The sequence below is a fragment of the Chinchilla lanigera genome, unplaced genomic scaffold, assembly GCF_000276665.1.
Source record: "Chinchilla lanigera isolate Chin_1 unplaced genomic scaffold, ChiLan1.0 scaffold00047, whole genome shotgun sequence".
In the NCBI taxonomy this organism is placed as follows: domain Eukaryota; kingdom Metazoa; phylum Chordata; class Mammalia; order Rodentia; family Chinchillidae; genus Chinchilla; species Chinchilla lanigera.
The window spans coordinates 6180539-6202760 of record NW_004955448.1 but is presented as its reverse complement, the minus strand read 5'-3'; the positions used below and the strand labels follow the sequence as shown (position 1 = coordinate 6202760).

The window sequence follows — 22222 nt, the reverse complement described above, 5'->3', positions numbered from 1 at the left end:
TCCCATTAGCAAAAGCTAGGGACATAGAATATAACTCTTTGAATTACCACCCACAGAAACTACATAAATCTTAATGTCTGAATCAAATTAGTTTCAAGAAGCATGGTGTAGATGATAGCTATCATACCTGAGATGTACCCAGATACACGAACTATCAAAGAATTTAATACAGCTTTTGTAGCCATGCAACTTGATATACTGAAACAACTGATATGAAAGAAATTCTCATGTGACCAGTAAGATATTTTAAGAAGAATCAAATGGAGTTTTAGAAATGATAAGGACGGTATTTTTATTTGGAAAAAACCCACAACTTTCTGGATCAGTCAGCTCACAAGCTGAATGGAGCCGACTGAGGAACCGGTCAGTACACTTGAAGCTCAAGTGAAGAGCAATCATCCAACCCAAAGAACAGAAAGACCCAAGACTGAAGAAAACCTTCAGCTTTCAGGAATATCTGGGACCATAAAAAAGACCTAACATACATGCCTGGGGTCTCAGAGAGCTAGTGTGGAGACAAAGGCATTCATACATACAAAAGTTGAAGAAAAAAATAGCTGAAATTTTTCAGATTATTGAAAGACATAAATTTATAGGTTGAAGAAGCTTGTCAAACCCAAATTAGAATAACTCAGAACATATTATGGAAAACAAGAGAAACTTAAAAATACTTTTGGAGGAACTATAGTAAGGTGATATCACATCAAAATTTGTGAGATAAATCTAGAGCAGTGATAGAAGAAAAATTTTAAATGATCATGTAAGAAAAGAAATATCTAAAACCAGTGCCTGACATTACACCTGAAGCAACTAGAAAAAGAGCATATTATTACTACAGTTGGTAGCAGGAAAGAAAAAAGAATAGAGATCAACAGAATATGAAATAGATGATAGAGAAAACTAACAAAATGAAAGGTTTATTCTTTGAAAAAATCAACAAAATTGATAAACTCCTGGGTATAGTGATCAAGGAAAAAATGGAAGATGAATGATGAAGATCAGGAATGAAAAAGAAATTATTAACCCACAGCATACACAATGGAACAGATAATTAATTTTTGAAAATCTAGACTGTAACTATCTGAAAACTTACACTTTTACTTAAAAGATTTTGATAGAGAAGAAATCAGGCCAAATTTACAGAAAGTATTTCCTGGATAACTTCAACTTGATTCAAGGTATTTCAGTTAATGGGGAAAAAGATAAGCTTTCAAATACTATTTAGTGGTTAAGCAGAAAAAATAATACAATGATACCTCAGTCATCGAACTCTACTTATTCCAAATTCATGTTCAAACACCAAAAATTTCTAGAACTGAACACATTTTCTCCCATATGAAGTAATGGAAAGCCAAATAATTAGGTCTGAGGCTCAAAAATTACTCTTATAAATTCATTTTTCCAGGACTTTAACAAATTTCACAATGATTTCTTTCTTTAACTCTATTGTAGTTCTCAACAGTATTCCTCTTAGCTTCACTGCTGGTATCACTAAACTTCTTTTTGGAGCCATGGTTATGATATGTTACAGAAAGGAAGCACACACACACACACACACACACAGACACGCACACAAATAACCCACAATGACAAATATTTTAATGCACTGACATAAGCACTGTATGTTCTATGGGAGAGGGAATGCCTAGGCTTAAGTATAATCCCTTTGTGTCTGGGCCGAGGCCTGTATGGATTTTTTCAACTTGGATTTTCAGTTTGGCTATCAAGCAAAGTTAGGACTGAGGAGAATTTTTTGAACTTTGCTGTATAAGTAGCGGAAAGTTCTAGCTTAGAGTCTTTCAACAGCCAAGGTGTCACTTTCTACCTCTCCCTACTGTAAAAGGTTACAGACCAAGTCAAAGACTCATAGTATTGATATAAATACCTTTTTAAAAATTTATCTTTCATTAGGTTGTCAGTGAAAGAATATTATTTCCTGGCCAAGTGAGGTTCACCCTACAAATGCAAAAATGTGTATACACTATTAAATTAATTAATATAATTTCTCATAATATTAGGCTAAAAGTGGGGAAAATATCCTACATTTATAGACAGTGAAAGTACTTGACAAATACCCAACATAATGAACCCACTTTATGGAGAAATAGTATAAATGTTACAATTCAGTTTCAATCCAGGATAAAGGAAAGGATTACCAGTGTTTACACTATTTCTTGATGTTGCTCAAGAAGTAAAGGCCTATGTAAATTAAACAAGAAAAAAAACTAGGTGCTGTAGTTTGAATCTTAAGTGTCTTTCAAAGGCTCAGAATCTAAAGGCTTTGCTCTCAGCCGGCAGTGCTAATGCAAGGTGGTAGAACTTTTAGGAGGGGCCTGTTGGATGGAAGTAAGGTTCCTGGAGGCCTAGCCCTCAAAGGGATATGGAAATGTGGCCTATTTTTCTTCCTCTCTTTGCGTCCTGGCTAGCATAGATAACTAGCTTTGCTCTGTCACATGCTCCCAGCCATGGTGCTCTTCCTCCCCACAGGCCCAAAACCCTGATGCCAGCTGACCCATGCACTAAGAGCTCTGAAACTGTAAGATAAAATAAACGCTTCCTCCTTTTAAGTTGGTCCTCTTAGGTATTTTGTCACAGCAACAGAAAGCAAACACAAAGAGGAATGTACTTGAAGAAAAGAAGAAATGGGAAATAAGAACAACACTATGATTCTTTGAAAGGTGAGATGATTACTTAGAAAATTTAAAAGAATTTTGAGAACTCTTCTTAAAGTCAATAATGTAAGATAGATGATTAGTTGCAAAATTAATATACAATCTGTTCTGACAGTAAAGAATCTTTCTTAGCAGTAAAGAACAATTTGAAAGAAAGAAAAATATCATTAACTGTAGCTTTAAAAGAGAAATAATAACAATTTATATAATTTATAGGATTGCTATGATTACATTTTAAAACTGTATAAAACTGATAAAGGAAAATAGTATCTAACTTATGGATAAGTACAATAGATATTGTGAAGCCATCAGTTAATGCTAAATCAACACATTAATTTAAGTCAATCGATCTATTAAGATGCTAAAAACCTTTTGTAAGAATTAGACAGAATATTCCCAGAGTAAACTTATAAAAGTAAACGTGAGCACAGCAAGGGCAATTCTGAAAGCAGGATGAGTAGTATTGTAGCCAATTTCTCATTGCTGGGACATGGTACTGGACACTGTAAACTAAAGGGAGGACAGGTACATTTTGGCTCACAGTTTTGGTCCATAGTTGACTGGCTCCAAGGCAGAAACAGCGTGGTGGAAAGGTCTGGTGAAGGAAACTGTTCACATCATGGCAGGCAGGAAGTGGAGAGTGAAGGCAGCAGCCAGAGGGAGATACATGCTTCCAATCCTATACGTTTGACCTACGGGTAACCGGGTCCTGTTTCCTGAGAGTGAATTAGCCATAGCCCCTCACAACACAAGGGCTTCCAAGACACTCACCTGTGAACACCTGTGGCCTCTGAGGGACACTTCAGATCCAACCCATAACAGTCAGTCTACTAGATCATAAAATGTATAACCACAGAAAAGTTCCTAAAAATCTTTTGTGCTATCAAAAAAATAGATTCAGGAAATATAATAAAGAGTACAGGAACAGATAAATGATTTATGAAAAACTTGTTTGTTAGGAAGATGGAACATCAAATCAGAGAAGAATGGAATCCTAAATAATATTAGAAAATTGCTAATAGTTTAGAGAAAATAAAATTGATTCCTATGTTAATACTATTAAAACAATTTTAAATACATCAAAGATTTTAAAATGAAATTATAGGGGCTGGGGTTATAGCTCAGTGGCATAAGTGCCTGCCTGGCAAGTGTAAGGTCCTGAGTTTGATTCCCAAAACAAAGAATATAAAATGAAATTATATTGCTGGAAAAAAGTTAGAAGGTAGACTAATTCATGTAAAATCCTGGAATAGGGAATATTTTTTAGGCAAAACACCAAAGCCAGGAAGGAGAAGGTTAACTCATGTTTAAAACATGTTTAAACATTCCTCCCTCACTCACTCCTTTCTTGCTTGCTTTCTGTCTGTCTGTTCACCTGTCCATCCATCCATCCTTCCATCTTATCATCTTTCTTTCATTTTTCTTTGTGGTACTGGGCATTGAACTACGTCTTTGCACTGAAATACATTTGCAGTTTCCCTTTTTAATTTTTCACTTGGAGACAGTGTCTTGCCAAGTTGTCCAGGCTGGACTCAAACTTGTGAGGCTTGTGTTTCAGTCTTCCAGAGTGCTAGGATTACAGGCCTGTACCACCAACCTGGGCACCCCTTTTACTTTTTCATTCATTTCTATAAGGTACTATGCTGTGTACTTTTATTCAAATAGAAACCCAAGAGTTTAAAGACTATGTTCAAAAGGGTTTTTGTTGCTTTGTGCACTTTAATTACCATGCAAGATGATCTGAACCTCCATCTCAAATATTAAAGCAATAGTTACTTGTCTTGATTATTGTTTCCTACTAGCTTTATTCATCTCCTGGAAAAATCCGCTTTCTCTCTAAAAACTTATCTTTATAGGTGTTTTACATATGAAACAGCTTTGTATTATAATAAATGCAATGCAGTCTTCTTTTTAAAATTATTTTATTTTATTATGGAGAGGATATTTAATGTGAAGTCTAGCCTCTTAAAATTTTAATTGTACAGTAAATTATTTTTTACTATAGGCACAATGCTGTATAACAGATCCCCACAGCTCATTCGGCTTGCCCGGTTGAAACCTTATGCCCAGCTCTCCCTCCCTTCAGCTCCTGGTGACCACCATTCCACTCTTTAATTCTATGAATTTGTCCATTTTAGATACCTTATAAGGTGGAATCATGCAATATTTTTCCTCCTGTGACTGGCTAACAATTTCATCATCAATATAATGTCTTCAAGGTTCATCTATATTGTCTTATGTTGAAGAATTTGCTTCCATTTTAAAGCCGAATAGTCTTGCATTTTACGTCTACATTCCATTTGCTTTATCCATTCATCTTTCCTTAGAAATTTAGCTTATTTATGAATCTCGATAATAGTGAATAGTGCTGATATGAATCCTCTGATATCATCCTGGCATGTCGGGATGGTTAAATTGTCAAATTTGATCGGATTAAGAGCCACCCAGGGGCTTAGCAAAGCACATTTCTGGGTACGTCTGCGTAGGTCATAGAGGTGTAACCTTAGCATCTGTATCTGGTCCCTCACTCCGTTCTCTCTGTCACTGTTCTCTTGCTTTCTTCCTGGTCACCATGAATTAGGTAGCTTTGTTCCACTATACCCTCCTGCCATGATTCCCTGCCTTGGAAACACCTGACCATGGACCGAAACCTCTGAAACTGTGATCCAGAATAGATCTTTCCTCCTGGAAGTTGCAAGTGTGAGGTACTTGTTCTCATCAACAAGAAAGCTGACAAGTAGAGATACTGATTTTACATATTTTGAATAAACACATAGAAGTAAATTTCAGGTCTATATGATAGTTCTATTTTTAGTTCTCTGAAACACTCCTATACCATTTTTCTATAGTGATTATACCATTTTTACCTTCCCACCAGCCCTATAGACAGATTTCAACTTTTTTATGTCTTTGACAATATGTGCTGTTTTCTGTGTTTTGCTAATAGTAGTCCTGACAGACATGAGTTGATATTTCAGTGTTATTTTGACTTGCATTTCTATAATGATTGATGATCTTAAACATTTTTCTTAAATTTATCAGTCATTTAAATGTTTTCTTTGGAAAAATGTCTATTGAAGTGCTTAGGCAATTTTTAATTGAGATTTTACATTTTAGGGGCTGGGGATTTAGCTCAGCGGCAAAAGCGCCTGCCTAGCAAGCGCAAGGTCGTGAGTTCGGTTCCTGGTACCGGAGAAAAACCAAAAAAAAAAAAGAGATTTTACATTTTTTTGTTATTGGTATTGAGTTGTGGGCATTCCTTATATATTTTAAAAATTAGTCCTTTATCAAATACATAATTTTTCAAGTATATTGTTTTCAGTCATTCTGTAGGTTGCCATTTTACTATGTTGATTGTTGCTTTTGCTGTACAGAAGCTTTTTAGCTTGACATAGTGCCACTTGTCTATTTTTGCTATTATTGCCTGTGCATTTGGTGTCATATCCAAGAAATCACTGCCAGCAACACAACCTTCTGCTACTCTTCTCTATAATCTCTTTTTTTTTTTTTTTTTTTTTTTGGTTTTTTCTCCGGTACCAGGAACCGAACTCACGACCTTGCGCTTGCCAGGGAAGCGCTTTTGCCGCTGAGCTAAATCCCCAGCCCCTATAATCTCTTTAAAATTTGCTGCAATAGATAACTTAGAAAGCAAAGAGCTGCTGGTCTTTAAAGGTTTGTGGTCATTTTCAAGTATTTATTTTAGGTCAAGTTAAGGTCTTCATTTCCTTTTATTTATTATATCTGCCCATATACTCTGTATAACATTGCCTCCTTTTATATTTTATAGTAACATCGCTTTCTGAAAATATTGTATTATTGTTGTGTATTATCAGTATCAACCACAGATTTACAGCCACACTTCCCATGCAGCCAAGTAACTTTAAACTTCATAGCCTTTCACTTGCCTGAGCTCCTGTGAGCATCGGGAGTTCACGGTAATTGAGGAGTACTGAGGGATGAGCAGGGACAGGCGTGTTGCAAACCTGAAGCCTTCCGAGACAGGCACTTCTACTAGGTTGCTCAGAATCTCTCAAAGAAAGAAGCCTGAGTCTCTAAGGCCCAGAAACGTGTTTAAACTTCTCTTGTTCTAAATAAATATCCACTTTAAATTTTAATTTTACATTTGTAATTGTGCATTTTTTTTCTAAAAGAAGTTCCCTCAAATGATGCTCATTTCATTTTCTATAAATCCTGGATATATCACCAAATAGAATGTAAAGCTGTGTCTATTGTACTCACCGCTGTAGCCTCAGAGCCTGAAGCAGTGCCTAACGCACAGGAGACGATTAAAGTTTTTTTGAATATGCTTTAAAATGTGGACAGAGAGAAAGACATTCCATCCAAGCATGGTTTGTTCCAGGCATTATAGAAAATTCAGTGTGGTTGAAGTATATGGAATGATAGAGAAAAGAAAAAGAGAACTGCCTGGACTTGTAGCCTGGTCCAGAAAATTCTGAGCATTTCAACCGCTGGAACAAGACTGATGTTTAATAGATGACTTTGTTTGCTGTGCAGAAAATGGACAGGGGGCAGGGTAACAGCAGCAGCAGGTTTCCGAAGAGGGAATATGGTGCCATGGTCCAGTGTAATGATGGGAACAGAGGAAAGCAAAGGGTGACTGCAGGGAGGGGGGTGAAATCAACAGTATTTTTGAATAAACCAAATACGGAAAGGGACCAAGAAGAATCAAGAGTGGTGCTTGGAATTTTGTGTGCAATAAATTGTTTCATTTTTTGTTGTTCTGCAGCAGAGTCTCAAAGAAAATGTAAATATAGGGAAAGCCTACAGGAAGTCTAATCATATTCTAACCTAAAGTCCCACCGGATTCTTCCTGCGTAGTAGGAATTTATCCCTCAGTGACAAGCTTCTCCGCATGCTCTGAGCCACCAATTAAAAGCGAGCTAGCTCCGCTCTTACCTTGACTTTTTCTCAGTATAAATTCTGAATAAGTAGTCCCTTAAGCATGATAAATTCCGACATTATATAATTACTGTACGTGGAAGACTGAAGATAAAAGATGATGTTAGTAATTTTTTCAAGTGTATTTAATTTCAAACATAAGCCTGAACATTTTTGACTAGTTTTTTTTTTACATAATTTTAAATTTTCAGAAAATATACCAGAAAATTATAAGTAAATCCTGGGTGTGTTAAAGCATGTTTTCCTAAATCTTACTACATTGGCTATATCCTTTCTTTGTGTTGCACTCTCTGTCTGACACTACATATAAAAATACATGCATATACACAAATGTGTAATGTACAAATATTATGTATGTATAAATGTATTATGTGTGTATAAATTTGAGTATATATACATATACATACCTAATTTTAAAACTGTACATATAAAAATTACAGGCAAGTGCTCATTAAGCCCGCCATTTCTCACAGGAACATTTGAAAATGTCCAGGCACTTGTTTGGTTGTCAGAAGCTGCTCCTGGGATCTAATAGGTAAAGGCCATAGATGATATAACCATCCCATAATGCTCAGGATAACCACAACAGAGGAGGATGTGACACAAATTTCAGTAGTGCTGAAATGGAGAAGTCTTCCATCCAGCCAAGTGGTCTGGAAATAAACTCACTTTGTTCATCCTCTTTGTCTGAAAACTGATTGCTGTTGTTTTTTCTTCCAGTGCAGTAGAGTATTAAATTTTCAATAAAGAACATAGTCCTCTGGCTTTTTAAAACATGTGTTGCTCTATCTTAATTTTTGGAAAATATTTCAATTGCATTGATTTAATAATTTTACAGTGTATACATATATTAAAATAACATGTTATATATTATGAGATTCAATTTCTAATTTATACCATAATAAAGATGGAAGAAAAACACATATCTAGTTTATACTGCATAGTGCTTTTCAGAATCATTTAAAAGTAATTTGCACATGTGTTTTCTCTTCCCTGTAAAGACTTCATTGTGCAATTTCTAAAAACAAGCATTTATGTTACATAGAAATTGCTGTAAAATTATTAAAAGCAGAAACTTACAATGATATAATATTATAATTGGAAAATTTTGTGGAGATTGCTTTGATCAGGTTTTTGAAATCAAAGATATGCTTTATTATCTTTTGCCAACAAAGTTATTAGAATGAAAGTGGCCATAAAAAAATGAGAGATGTTGATCCGGTATCATCGGACTGAATCTCATTTTAAATTGGTGATCATTAACCTCAAGCAGGTACCCAGTGTAGAATCTGGCAATTCTACATTTTCCTGACCTAGTCAATTAACTCTCTCCTAATTCATACCTATCCTATTTTAATTAAATCCCCCCAACATTTTCTGGGCTCCCCTTCTTCTCTGTTGCTGGCCTAACTTCTCACACGACTGAGAAATCAGAAGCCACCAGAAGAGAACTTCCGTACACTCCCAGCACAACGTGCATCGAACCCCCTGGCTGCTGCTTCTTATGCCTCATTCTCTTGCTTTCCAAAATGCGCTACTTGTCTTGCTTTCTACCTGATTCTTCTTGGAACTGAGCCTGACCTCTGCTCTTGCCTTCTCAAGGACTTGGATCCTGCAGTACTCTATGGTTAAATTAAGGACATCGTGAATATAAAATTTCATGATTATGACAACACTTATTGCCATACAAAGAGATTCCCCCACACAATGCTCAGATAAGGGAGGATAACAAAAATATGTATCACAGGGAATACAACTAATCCATGAGAACCATTATCCTCTAGTGAGTGAGTTCCAAGTTCATCTAAAATCCAATTATTAAAGTCTAGTTGCTCAATCAGGATGGAAGAAGGCCTCTGTGTCAGGGAATTTGAAATTTACCTTTCAAAGTGATGTTCTCAGGGGAGATCGTTTGACCAGCGCAGCTTAGATCCCAAGAGGCGAAGCAAGGTACTGGAAACTCGTGAGCCGGGGAACTGGTGTTGACTGCCAAAGCTTCGGCCAATAGCCTGAAGGCTGGCAGAGAGCCGACTTGACAAAACTAACCCTTCAATATGTCTGTGCAAAAGCTTGGGTTTATACGAATTTTGGAACTGAGTAGTTGTGGTCAATAACACATATGTGGTCTGAAAAGGTGTAACATTACCTTTTTTGGGAAAGAGGGTTATACTTGTTCTTATCACAGAAAAACATATGTCACTTACCTAGCATTATGTAAGTGACTGAAAACATGTCAAGGCAACTGCTGCATCATTGCTACCTTTTTTCAGTAGATTTGCTTCATTGCACAAGCCTGACTTCATGTTCCCTGCCTCTCCGCTCCACTGTCGTCCATCACCCCAGCACACACAGAGCTGAAGAGCTGAATGTACTCACTGTTTCTCTCTCCTGCTTGTTTGCTCTTCAGCTCACTCTGCTTGGACTGAATATGCCCCACAATTCTTTCAAAACTCTTATCAGTAACCCATGTTGCTAAATCCAGTGACCATTTCCCCATGCTTACTTCACTTTGCCTTTCATCAGCATGTGACAGAGATGACAGTTCCTTTTTCTTGAAACACTTTCTTCCCTTGCTTCTAGGATGTTTGTTTCTTACAGTTTTTCTCCCTCACTTATTGCTTCTTTCTAGTCTTTTTTTTTTTTTTTAAAGTCATCCTCATTTTTCTGGGCTCTCAACAATGACACTCTCTGGCTTCAGTCCTCTAAATTCTTTCCACCCGCCTTGTGTATGATTTCACTGAGATCTAAGGTTTGACTATCACCTACGATGATGCTCACCAGGAGCAAAGCAGAGTGTTAAAGGAGCGAGCTCCGGAGCCAGACTTCCTGGCTTTGAATCTCACCTCTCCCACTTATTAACTCTTTAAACATGGGCAAATTCTTTAATTTCTCTGTGTCACAATTCCTCCTCTGTAAAATGAGAATAATTATATGACCTATCTGCCAGTTTTGTGAGAATTTATGTTGCTCAGATTTAACCTGCTCAGATTTAAGCCGCTTCAATATTTATAACAAATGGGAATTAATATGTCTAAATACAAGAGCTGAGAAGCTAACAAAGGATCATGAGGATCCCTGGACATTAGTAACAACAAGCCACTTCTGCTCCCTGGAAAGACAAACCAATAGTTACTATAAAGCGGTTGAGATGGTGTGGTTCTGGCATAAGAATATACATGTCAATGATTTCAGCAGAATAGAGTCCAAAACTAGGTCTTCAACTAAGTTTTGAGAAAGATATCAAGGAGATTCCATGGGAAAAGTAAATAGTTTTCAACAAATGTTGCTGGAGAAGTCGGCTATCCATTTGTTAAAAAAATAAATTTTACACCATGTTAGCGTGCAATAAATTTTAGAGCTACACTTAATGGCTAACTCTATAAAACTTTAAGAAGAAAGTATAGAAGATAATTCGTATAGTCTTGTGGCAGGAAAAGTTATTTTGGGGGGAAATAAAGACCACAAACTATAGAAGAAATTTCAATAAAATTAAAAGCTTTGCTCCTTACTGTCCACTGCTGATCAAAAGAAAAGGCAAGCATAGATTGAGAAAAATAATATTTGCTACAGATATCAAGTAATTTCCACAAAACAGAAAGAACCATAACTTAATGACAGACAAGCAAACAATACACAATAAAAGAAATCAACTACTGATACAACATGCATAAAATTATGAAAATATTACCCTTAGTGAAGGAAGTCATTCTAAAAGCTTGTATACTATATGATCACATAATGAGCATTAGAGGAGATAAATCTGAGCTTCAAGGGCAGAAGGGAGATGAGCTGTTGCCTAGAGCCTGTGGCAGTAGGGAAGTTGACTAGGGTAGGATACCAGGGAAGTTTGGCAGGGGTTAATGAAAAATTCTATATCCTGATTGCAATAAGAATTATGTAAGTATGTATATTTGCCAAAATTCATCAAACTTAATCCTTTAAATGGTACATTTTATCATTTGTGAATTATAATTCAGTGAAATTGATTTTAAAAATTCAGAACTTATAGTATGTTCAGAAATGAGTTATTGATTTTTCCTGAAAATCTTCAGCTGTCATATTCCTGCCATTCTTGACACTTGGCAAATCTATTTCATCAGTTGCTCAGTTCATAAATACACTGTGAAGTCTTCTCGGGTCTTCTCTGTCTTTCACATCTAGCTCCAGTCTTATTAACAGATTTCAGTAGTATTGCTTTCAGTATCTATCCTGAGCATGATCATTTCTTGTTACCGCTACCACAATCAAACTGGTCCAAGCTACCCTCCCCTTGCCTGGATTATCAACATAGCTACCTGAGTGGCCTGTTTTCTTTCATTTTGTCTCTTTCCCTTCTATGCTTCTCAACAGCATCCAGGGCATTGGAGGCATTGTTGTGTTCAGAATCCCTCACTGGTAACTTTCGCTTTCAGACTAAGAGACAAAGTCCTTACCCTGGCTTGCTGGCACGGCCCTCATTATCCACCCCTACTTTTTTCTCTTCATGGCCTGTGTGTCCCCATTGCTTCCTACGCGCAGCCGCTCCCAATCCCTGCTGTTTCTCAAACACACTAAGGACACACCTCCATCAGCACGCCCCTCCTTGCTCCCTGAGGATCTGCCTGTCCTTGCCTCTCCCGACAAGCTCTCCTCAAGTGCCATCTTCTCAGAGAACTCCTCCCTGATCATTTCACACAAACTAGCACGCTCAGAAATCCCTGTTCTTCATCCCTGCTTCACTTCGTTCTCAGTCCGCATAATGCCCAGACAAATATTTGCTAGTATAATTGATCTTGGGTTTTTTTTCTCACATGAAATATATGACTGTGGGAAATTTGTTATATTTCATGGAATGTCTCTAGCTCCTGGAATATTATACTCAATAACTACTTATTATTTCATAGTTGACACATATCATGCAATTTATAATCTTTTATATTCATATATTCTTTATGTATGTACATGTGAATAAAGTTGATTTGCATTTATATTATAAACTATATGAATAATGATACAATTATCTATAGAAATATGCAATTAACCTAAGTGCCCATGGCCAGGTGAATAAATGCAGAAAAGGTAGCCCATATACGCACATTCAGCTTTTAAAAAGAACATTCTGCCTTTTGCAACAACACAGATGAACCCAGAAGACACTCCTTTCGGTGAAATAAGGAAGGTACAGAAGGACTTAGACTGTGTGACCTCACTCACGTGTGGGATCTAAACAAATTGGACTCATAAAAATAGAGAGTGAAATGGTGATTGTCAGAGGCTGGAGACTGGGGGGTCGGGGAACCTTTGGTAAAGGAACATGAAATTCCAGTTACAGAAGGAAAGCAAATTCAGAAAAATCTATTGTTGCATAATACTGATTACAGTTCATAACAAGATATTTTACACATAAGATGGATCAGACAACAGATTTTTGAATGGGTTCTCATAAAAGTGTGAATGATGTGAGGTTGCAGATATATGCAGCATCTTGATTTAGCCACTCTACAATGTATATGTACATAAAATATCATATACATCATAAACATATGTAATTTTTATTTATTGATTAAAATTATATAAAGTGACAATAAATGCTTATTGAATTAATGACTTTACTTTGTAGGCCTTAAATGTAAACATATGCACATAAAGACATATTTTATATTTTCACCTTTTTTGCATAGAAATTGTATTGTTCTTCTATCACGAGTCCCTAAAATAATCATTTCTTTCCCAGTTGTCTTTTTGGCTGTCTTCACCAGACCCAGCACATGCATAGTAAAAATGGCATCACATTTCCTTTCTGAGTCTACAGTAAACATAAATAATCTATCACATCTTCTTTCCCGCTGAGCCTGCTTACTCTGACATTCTGCTCAGCACATAGTTCCAGGCAGCTACCACTAATAGAGTGAATACAACAGGAAGCATGAAATCTGTTTGTTATCCTGGATGTAAATTTAAACTTTCTTTGCTTATTGTTTTGGGCTGAGTTCCAAAACTGGCCAACAGAGGTGGACCCATGGGGTAAAGTAGAAATTGGGTCTTTAAAGTTCTTCCAGCTTTGTTAGGAAGGGGCAGAAAAGGCAGAAAGTATGTCAAAGTAATGACTGCTGCATAGTTTATTAAAACCCTAGGGGTTTGATTTAAAAATGAACCTCCCGTTCACCTTCATCTGTGCTTTAGAAAATCTCAACTTAATTGAGTCATATTCCTCCTTAGCCTCTTAGAGGCTAATCAGTCACAGATCTCAAAAGTATGTACAAAAACCCCTACAAATTGTTTGCCTTCTTGTTAAAATGAGAGTTTTTTGTGAACTCACTTCTGCACTTCTGAAGTGAGATAGATTGTGCAAGAACAGGGAAAAATTGCTCCCAATCTCTTGCTCAACTTGACAGCTACAGTCTGTATTTCTAATGCGGTTTTTGGACATTAAACAATATATTTATTATTGCCAGAGGATCCCTGCTTCTACAGGAAAAGCACATTTGGAAAGAAAATTAAATCTCAGAAAATATCCAGTGCACATTGATGGATTCTTTGATGATCAATTTTTCATGATCTCCAAATAGGACAATAGAAAAGCAATAGGTTTCTATTTTCATTCCTCTCCACACATTAGTTCTTCAAAACTTAAATCTTCTTTTCAGTTGAGGAAGAAGTCAGTGTGTGGAAAGGACTCTGAACATAGTCTTTTTCTTTGTATACACTAAAAAAATCTGCAGTCTGATTCTTTAAGGGAATTGTACCAGTTTGCTAATACATTAATTGAGATAATACTCTAATTTTGAATCTGTTGGTATCTTTGGTTTAAGGAATGTCTCCCAGTGTTGCTATAATTAAATTCCATGTCACCTCAAGTTTATTCTGGCCCAAGGGAAGAAAGTTACATGGAATTTCATTAACATTTTAATTAGTCTCTCGGTGGCTGATGACCTCTGATGGATTAATTTTTTAACAGAACAAAGGTATATCTGTTCATTGTCTTCACTACAGACCCAGTCCTCTTTCTGACATGTGCTCACTTGCTTGCTGGTTGCACTTTCTTGTTTATTTAATCTGCTATTTCAACCTTGAAGAATTGATAGAACGTTTTAGCATCAAAAAAGGAAACATTTTTAAATGCATAAAGGTTGCTTTTTATTCTGAAATGCCTCTTATTTAATATTTACATTTTAAAATGTATTTGAGTAGCGTATATTCTAAGACTTTAATTTTGGTGCTATTTAAATGTCCTAGACATTTAAATTTGATCAATTAAAGTTGCAATGTAATGAAGCTTCTGTCATGTAGTATCAATTATAGATTTGAAAGGATAGAAAATATTCTTTGAAGCTATAACTTGCAAATAAGGAAAAACAAGATAGATTTAGCTTTAAAGGGGGGGTTATATTGTCTTTTCTAACATTAGCAATATATTATGCACTTTCACTGTATTTTCTTATCATATTTACAATAGTGTATTAACAGACAATAAAGAGGCAATAATCTCTAAAATCATTTTACTTTAACATGGCATTTGATCCTGAATTCCTCAGACAGTCAGAATTCATCTAGTATAATTACTCCTTCCATTTTCAAACTGTAAGACTTTAAGATTATTTGTCTGCTCTGATGATTAGTTTCCTCATCTCTAAAATATGAATAGCCTTCTTCTGAAGAGATAATCATATTTAAATGTAAAAAAATGAAACCCCAGCGATATAATATCTGATATACCATGAAGTCCCCTTGCTAGTGATAGGCATCCTCATTTGCCTTCGTCCTTTCCTCATTCCTGTCTTTAGAGCCTGCCCTGGGTGTTCTCTCTGTGCTTCACTTTCATGGCTTCCCCATTTTCAACACTGAGGTCTGACTTCATCGTGGAGATAGATACCCAGTCTGAAGTAATCCCTGTCCCTCGCCATTCACAATATACCCAGGAGTCCATTTTACAGCCCTCTTGTCCCCCGCTCCCTGGACAAAACAACTGCTTTGTCTATGTACTAGTTTCTTGTCCCTTTTATCTTTATAGAATTGAGGATCCTGGAGATTAGGAACTGTGTCTTTCACTGCATCCTCAGAGCCTGGAACAGGGCTTGGCACGCAACAGGTATTAAATGAACAAACAAATGGTTGGTGAGGTAGATATCACCTCACTTTAGCTTGGTGTATTGGTATTCCAAGAGGAAGGCAGAATCATTTTCTCCAAGTTGGCTGATAAAAATTAGTAAACAGATAATGTGTAGGAAGACAAGGAGGTCATTTCCCTATATTTAATAATGTTGTTGAAAAGTTTAAAACTACCTTTGGTGAGAGATTTCCTTCAGTCATTCCACAGAGGTTTTGAGTGCCTGCTAGGGGCTAAAATTTGAGGTAGTAGCTGAAGTAAAAATGCATAAAAAGAGCTCATACTTTTAAAAGCACCTAATCCAACCAACAGAGCAAGCTGCGTATGCACTTGCTCTGGGCCTTGAAGTCAGCTATACTGCTGCTACTGTTAAAGTGCTAAAATGTGACACAAACACAATACTAAGGGATTCTGTGGAAAGAAGCTTCAGGTGATGACAATTGATAGCAGTAAAATTTTCAGTTGGTTTTAAAGACCGAATGGAGGTGTTCAGGTAGAGAAGGCAAAAGGGCATGTGGAGAAGCAGTCAGCCTGAGGTCCTGGTACACTGCTGCAGCAGGGAAGTGCTTGGCAGGGGTTGGCCAAGAGCTTTCAAGGTTGAACAGGCATAGGACAGAGTGATAAGACTGGAAATGTAAAATGAAGACTAAAGAACCAGAAGTCCCTTGTCCAGACCTTAAGAATTTAAGCCATAAGCAGTAAGAAAGTGCAAATTGATGAGAACCTACTTTAGAAAGGCCTTCCTCATTGTTGTGTAGAAGAGGAAGTGCAGGGTAGCAGAGACAGGAAACAGAGAGATTCGTACACAGACCTGGGTCATAAATCAACCTGAAGCAGAGCCGCATGATAATAGGGGGCAAAGGCAGAAGAACGGGCCTGAGAGAAATTTGCAAGGGCAGCCCTGCTCAAACAAAGGTAATTCTCAAAATGCTAAGAGCACTGACAAATATTAAAATCCAAAGAGAAGATCAAGACTAACTTGGGGGGACGTTGAAATTGACCCTATGAGATATCAATGCTGATAGATATAGTGGGTAACTTAGTTTTTGAATCTCTGCTTGCTAAATTTATGAGTACTGTCAGAGTGGTCGGATGAACAGAACAGAGTGGAGAATCTGTGGTAAAATCTTTTGTTTGGAAATACATTGCCAATCTGCCCCTAGAAATTTGTATTTCTACAACTTTACCAAGAACCACACCCGGGTACTAAGATAACTAGATTAGTTTGTGATTTAAGAAGTGTATTTTTCTTGTAGGTATTGGGATCTTGACCTGGAGGGCCAGGAATGTTAATAATAATTTGACATTCAAATGAGAATCATTTATTGATTGCTTCCTATAGAAACGCACCAAGATGTACTGTTCTAGTGGAGTAATACATTTACTCCTCATTTCATTAAATAGGTCCCACTGTAACCCATTTTATAGAAAAGGAAACAAAGGCACACAGACTTTGCTTAAGTCACACAGTCAATTACCGGTGGAAGTGGAATTAAATCCCCTTTAAAACATTCGAATATTCTGTCTGAAGGGCTACAAGGGCCTAAGTGCAAAGGCCCAGAGCTGAGATTGTGTTCCTCTTAGGAAAGGCAGAACAGGCCCGAGAGACTTCCCTCAGCCCAAACAATTGAACAAATCCTGGACATTCAGATCTCCAGAGAGTACCTGAGTAGCAGACCAGGTCTATTAGCTGCCACTTAACTGTCCATGACTACACTGGCCAAAGAGGGCAGAGTTTGCACTTTCTCCCTGCGTATATGCTTCTTTTGGAACTGCTTTTACCTATGATTTACAGAACCCTGATACCTAGTATCTGTTAGTCTCTACAAAAATTCGATGTATTTGGAGTCTACTTTGTCTCTCTTATTGCTTATAAATTTCCCTCACCTCTCCAGGATTCACTTACTGTGCTCCCTGACACCAAGTTTGAGAAAAATAAATCACAAACCCAGCAGAGTTTAATCTGTGGCCATCATAGGGACAATCAGAGCACAAATGTTATGTTCCTCCTGTCCCCAGGGCAAGGAGATGGTGGCTAGGGATGGGCTGTACTCTGAGTCATGTTTTGCCCTCGGGGCCAGGTTAGAGATGCAAGTGCTAGATGATCTGCTTCAGCTTCCAGGAAGTTGCATCTCTTCTTATCTGCCTCTGAGGCCCCACCTAACGAACCTGATGTTCTTAAAGACAGCCTTCAAATGTTTGGAGATAGTTGTTATTCTCAGTGAGCCTATGTTCTGTAAGCTGAAAAGAAAATCCCACTTTTTAGCTATTTCTTAGGTAAGAGAGTTTTGAGTTGTGAAACTGAGTTGTTAACTCAAACTGAATTTTGAAGATATCTGCTGCTACTTCTTAGAACAGTAATTTTACCTTATGTAAGACCATTTTATATGTCATTATATATTAAGTTTTCCTTACTGGTAGTGAAAGTACATAACAATACGTTTTCCTTTAGAGGAAATGTATCCTTCTGACAAATGTCCCTTTTCCATAACATGCTCAGATTTCTAAATTATTAAATCAATGTCACCATCAAAACAACAGCAACAAAATTATCAAAAAATAGCTACAGAATAGTATTGGTTATAATATTATAAGAAAAAGTAAAACAACATTACTATGTAAGACTAAAACCGAATGACTTAATATCCTCCTTTATTTAAAACTTCATTGTCCTCTCCTCAAATGTCAGCCTTGTTATGCTTTTATGAAATATAAATTATTACATATATCAAGTTAAGTAAAGGGAGTATTGGAAGTAGATTCTGAACAGGACGAAGTACAATGCTCACAGCACAGATTATTGCATTGTAGGTACGATTCCTGGGCTTCAAGTAAAGTTAAGCAGTAATACTTTTTAAAAACAAAGCTGAACTACTCACAGTCAAGAGCCTGTCAGTACAAACTCTCCCAAATTCATTAGAACACTCCTTTGGGCTGGCTTTCAGTAGAACAAGTCACAAATCCAGCACAGTGTATCCCTGACCGTGGAGGGCAACAGTTCTGCTGAACAAGGAATTCTGCTCCTCAGGCTCCAGCGATGACAAGCAACAACCACCATTCATGCCCTGTGAGGGAGACGCACCATTGTTCCCAACACTGAAACTCACAATGCTCTTATATTCCAGCCGCATTCCGCATAACCTCAACTCTGGTTTTTTGAGTTATTTCCAAGAGTGTCTTTGTGTTCTTATCTCGGTGTCCTCTGAAGTTGTAAATTCACTGACCGGCACATTCACTCCCACAAATAAAAGTTCGAAGAGTTTTTGGCGGAGAGCTTTGCTCTGGTGGTACCCCTAGTTCCTGTAATCATCTAGACCCACTCAGGGCCGAGTTCGGTTATAGATTTCCCTGAAGACCCGCACATTCCATTCTTTGCCTTAACTACATTCTCTTTCCATCCTAGCTGCTAAGGGGTGGTAGAGAACAGCGAGTTTTGTACACGCAGTTTTTAGCAAATGTGCATCCAAAGTTTCCTAGTATAATGCACTTTGTGACAGAAGTTTAATTCTTTATTATCATATTTAATCTGGAGTTTTTTTTTCAGAACAAGAATCTTAATCTTCAGAAACTCAAACTACTGAAAATGTAACATTCAGTCAGATGTGGCTCAGCTACTTGGAAGACTGACGCAGGAAGATTACAAATTGGATGCCAGCCTAGGCTACTTAGTAAGACCCTGTCTCAAAAAGTAAAAGAAAAGCTAGGGCTATATAGCCTGGTGGTAGAATGGTTGCCTACCCTGCCCTGGGTTCAATTAACATTACCATAATTTATATATTCTGGGATACATGTATTTTTTCTAGTAAATTGAGAGGCAGATACAGATATTGGAATTAAAGTCTTCTCTGTTTTCTCCATTCATCAGTAGTGCTCCAGGGAAGAGACTGTGCTCTGGACAGAACATTTGTGTCACCTCAAAATTTATATGTTGATATATAAATGATTAATGATGATATACCACCCCAAAGTGATATTAGGGGCTGGGGCATTTAAAAAATAGGCCATGATGATGGAGCCCTTACAAATGGAGTTAGTGTTTGTGATGGTCTGATTGTTCCTCAGCTTAAATTCATATGTTGAGGTTGTAGTCTCTAAGGTGGTAGTATTGGAGGGGAGGACTTTAGGAAGTGTTTGGGTCATGAGGGCTCTGACCCTTGGACTAGAATCAGTCATGGCACTTATAGAAAAGACCCCAGAAACTTGCTTTCTCCCTTCCACTTGAGGACACAGAAATGGCAACATCTATGAACCAGGAAATAGATCTTCACCTGAGCTCATCTCCAAAGGCCTTGATGGTACACTTCCCAGCTCGCAGGAATATGAGAAAACAACAAATTTCTGTGGTTCATAAGTGTTATGGTTTGGATCTCAGGTGTTTCCCAAAGGCTGATGTGTCCAGAGGTGGGACTTTTAGAAGTGATTACACTGCAGGGCACTGATCTCCTAACTGCCAAATGTGCTCTGGGGCACTGGGGCTACTTGAAGGCAGTGGCTCTCATGGGGCTCAACCTTGGCCACTGGCCCTTCCTGTGTTTCCCAGGTGCCTGAAGTGAGAAGTTTTCTTCTGCCCTGCCCTTCCGCCATGTTTCTATCTTGCCATGGCCTAAAACAGTGGCGCCACCTCACCAGGAACTGAAATCAAATTAAATGTTTTCTCCTTTGAGTTGTTATTCTCAAGTATTTCATCATCTCAGTGAAAAGCTGACTAACACAGTAAGCCGCCCAGTTTATAGTACTCTATTTGTGGGTTTCACATGCCTGATTCCACCAACTGTGGGTCAAAAATATTTGGAAAAAAAGTTGTATCTGTACTGAATATGCACAGATTGTTTTTCTTTATTAGTCTCTGAACAATACTGTATGACAGCTATTTACACAGCTTTTACACTGCATGAGGTATGATAAGTCAGTAGAGGTGATTTAAAGTATAAGGGAGGATGTGTACATGTTATGTGTAAAATCACTGTGCCATTTTATACAAGGGGCTGGAGCATCTGCAGAGGTGGGATGCTTGTGTGTGGAGGGGAGCTCTGGACCAATTGTCTGAGGATACTGAGGGGTGGCTGTCATCTGTTAAGAGACTGACAAACATATGAGCAGGTGTCCTTCTCCCCTTTCTACTCTCCACCATGTGAGCAAGTAGTGAGAAGATGGCACTCTGAGGACCAGGAAACAGGCACTCATCCGACCCTGGATCTAAAGGCACCTTGACCTCAGCCTTTCCAGACTCTAGAACTGCAAGAAGTACATGTTGTTGTCTATGGAACTGTACTACAGTGGCCTAAGTACTAAGTCTCCTTAAGTGGCACTCTTTGAAGAACAGCATTTGGTAAGCAATCTGCTAAACTAACACGAGGGTTCCTCTTCCCCTCTCCATTATTCCCTCACTCCCACGTTCCTGCTCTCTTTCTTACCTTTCTTCATCTCACACTTTTACCATACAGTCCCAGTTTTACTTGAAAGCCCTAAAACTTCCTCTCCAGCTTATTCCAAAGACATTTATCTTCTTGTTTCCTCTTCATTAGTTAATCTTTTACTTTTTGCTTTGACATTCTTAGAAAGCTGCTGGATCCAGAACATTTTCCTGTACACTTTCAATGACTATTTACTGACTACTTAGATTCCTCACAATGGGAAAACAATCAAACACACACTTTTTCCCTCATGGTGCTCCCCTTTGAGTGGTACAGAAGAGAAAAGAATCAAATTATTTATTAGAAAGTCATAATTAATATAGAAAGGTAAATTATGGAAAGTGAATAGACAGTGTGTGAGGGGGATTGTTTCAGCTATAAACTGTGCACTGTAAAGTAAGTGAAAAGGAGAAATACCTGGGAAAGAATATTGTAAACAGGGAGATGTACTTATGGGCAAAGCCTTCCAGGTAACTAAGCTTCTGGCATCTGGAGGGATAGCAAGAAAGCAGAGTGGATGATGGAGTGTAAACAGTGCTGAACACAGGAGATGTGAGAAGAGACAAAGAGGGCAACCTTGCAGGGTCTCGTAACTTGTTAGAAGGACCTCAGTGTCCTGAATAATAACGAGAGTTATTCATAAGCTTTGATGATTACATGCTCTAGCTTACATCGTACAAGAATTGCTTGGCTGCTAGACATGAAGAGCTTGTAACAAAGATGGAAATGGGAAAGTCAATTAAGAGGCTACTATTTTAGAAAAAAGTTAACTCCTAAAAGTATCACAACTACCCTGTTGATGTGTTCTTGTTTCCCAGGAACTGGGTTAAGCACAGTAATGGTATACTGTAGAGGAAATGATGGCAAACAAGGTAGTCATTTATTTATTAATTTCCATCCACACCAAGACTTTTTACTCCTTTACCAGGCTACATAAAAATGTATGACTTGCATTAGCTATTCAGCTTTTCCACAATTCTTTTATCCTGTTGGTCTCACTTCTAGGCAAGAATAGACATTTATATTTGTCTTTTGCTTTTTAAATTAAGAAATCTTTTGAATACACACAACTGCTCTTGAAAAATCTGCCCACATCTCTTACACAATGTCCTGAAATCTTTTGTAGTTGG

At 37.5% G+C, this 22222-nt stretch overlaps 1 protein-coding gene across 1 annotated transcript in view; it reads right to left on the bottom strand.

The window, feature by feature from the left end:
- The window catches only part of Mme (membrane metallo-endopeptidase), a 118554-nt gene extending 108906 nt beyond the window's left edge, over nucleotides 1–9648 (bottom strand). Inside the window, exon 1 of the mRNA XM_013518633.1 lies at nucleotides 9474–9648. The gene's annotated coding sequence lies outside the window, so the exon portion shown is untranslated. The remainder of the gene's footprint in view (nucleotides 1–9473) is intronic.
- Between the last annotated feature and the right edge of the window lie 12574 nt (nucleotides 9649–22222).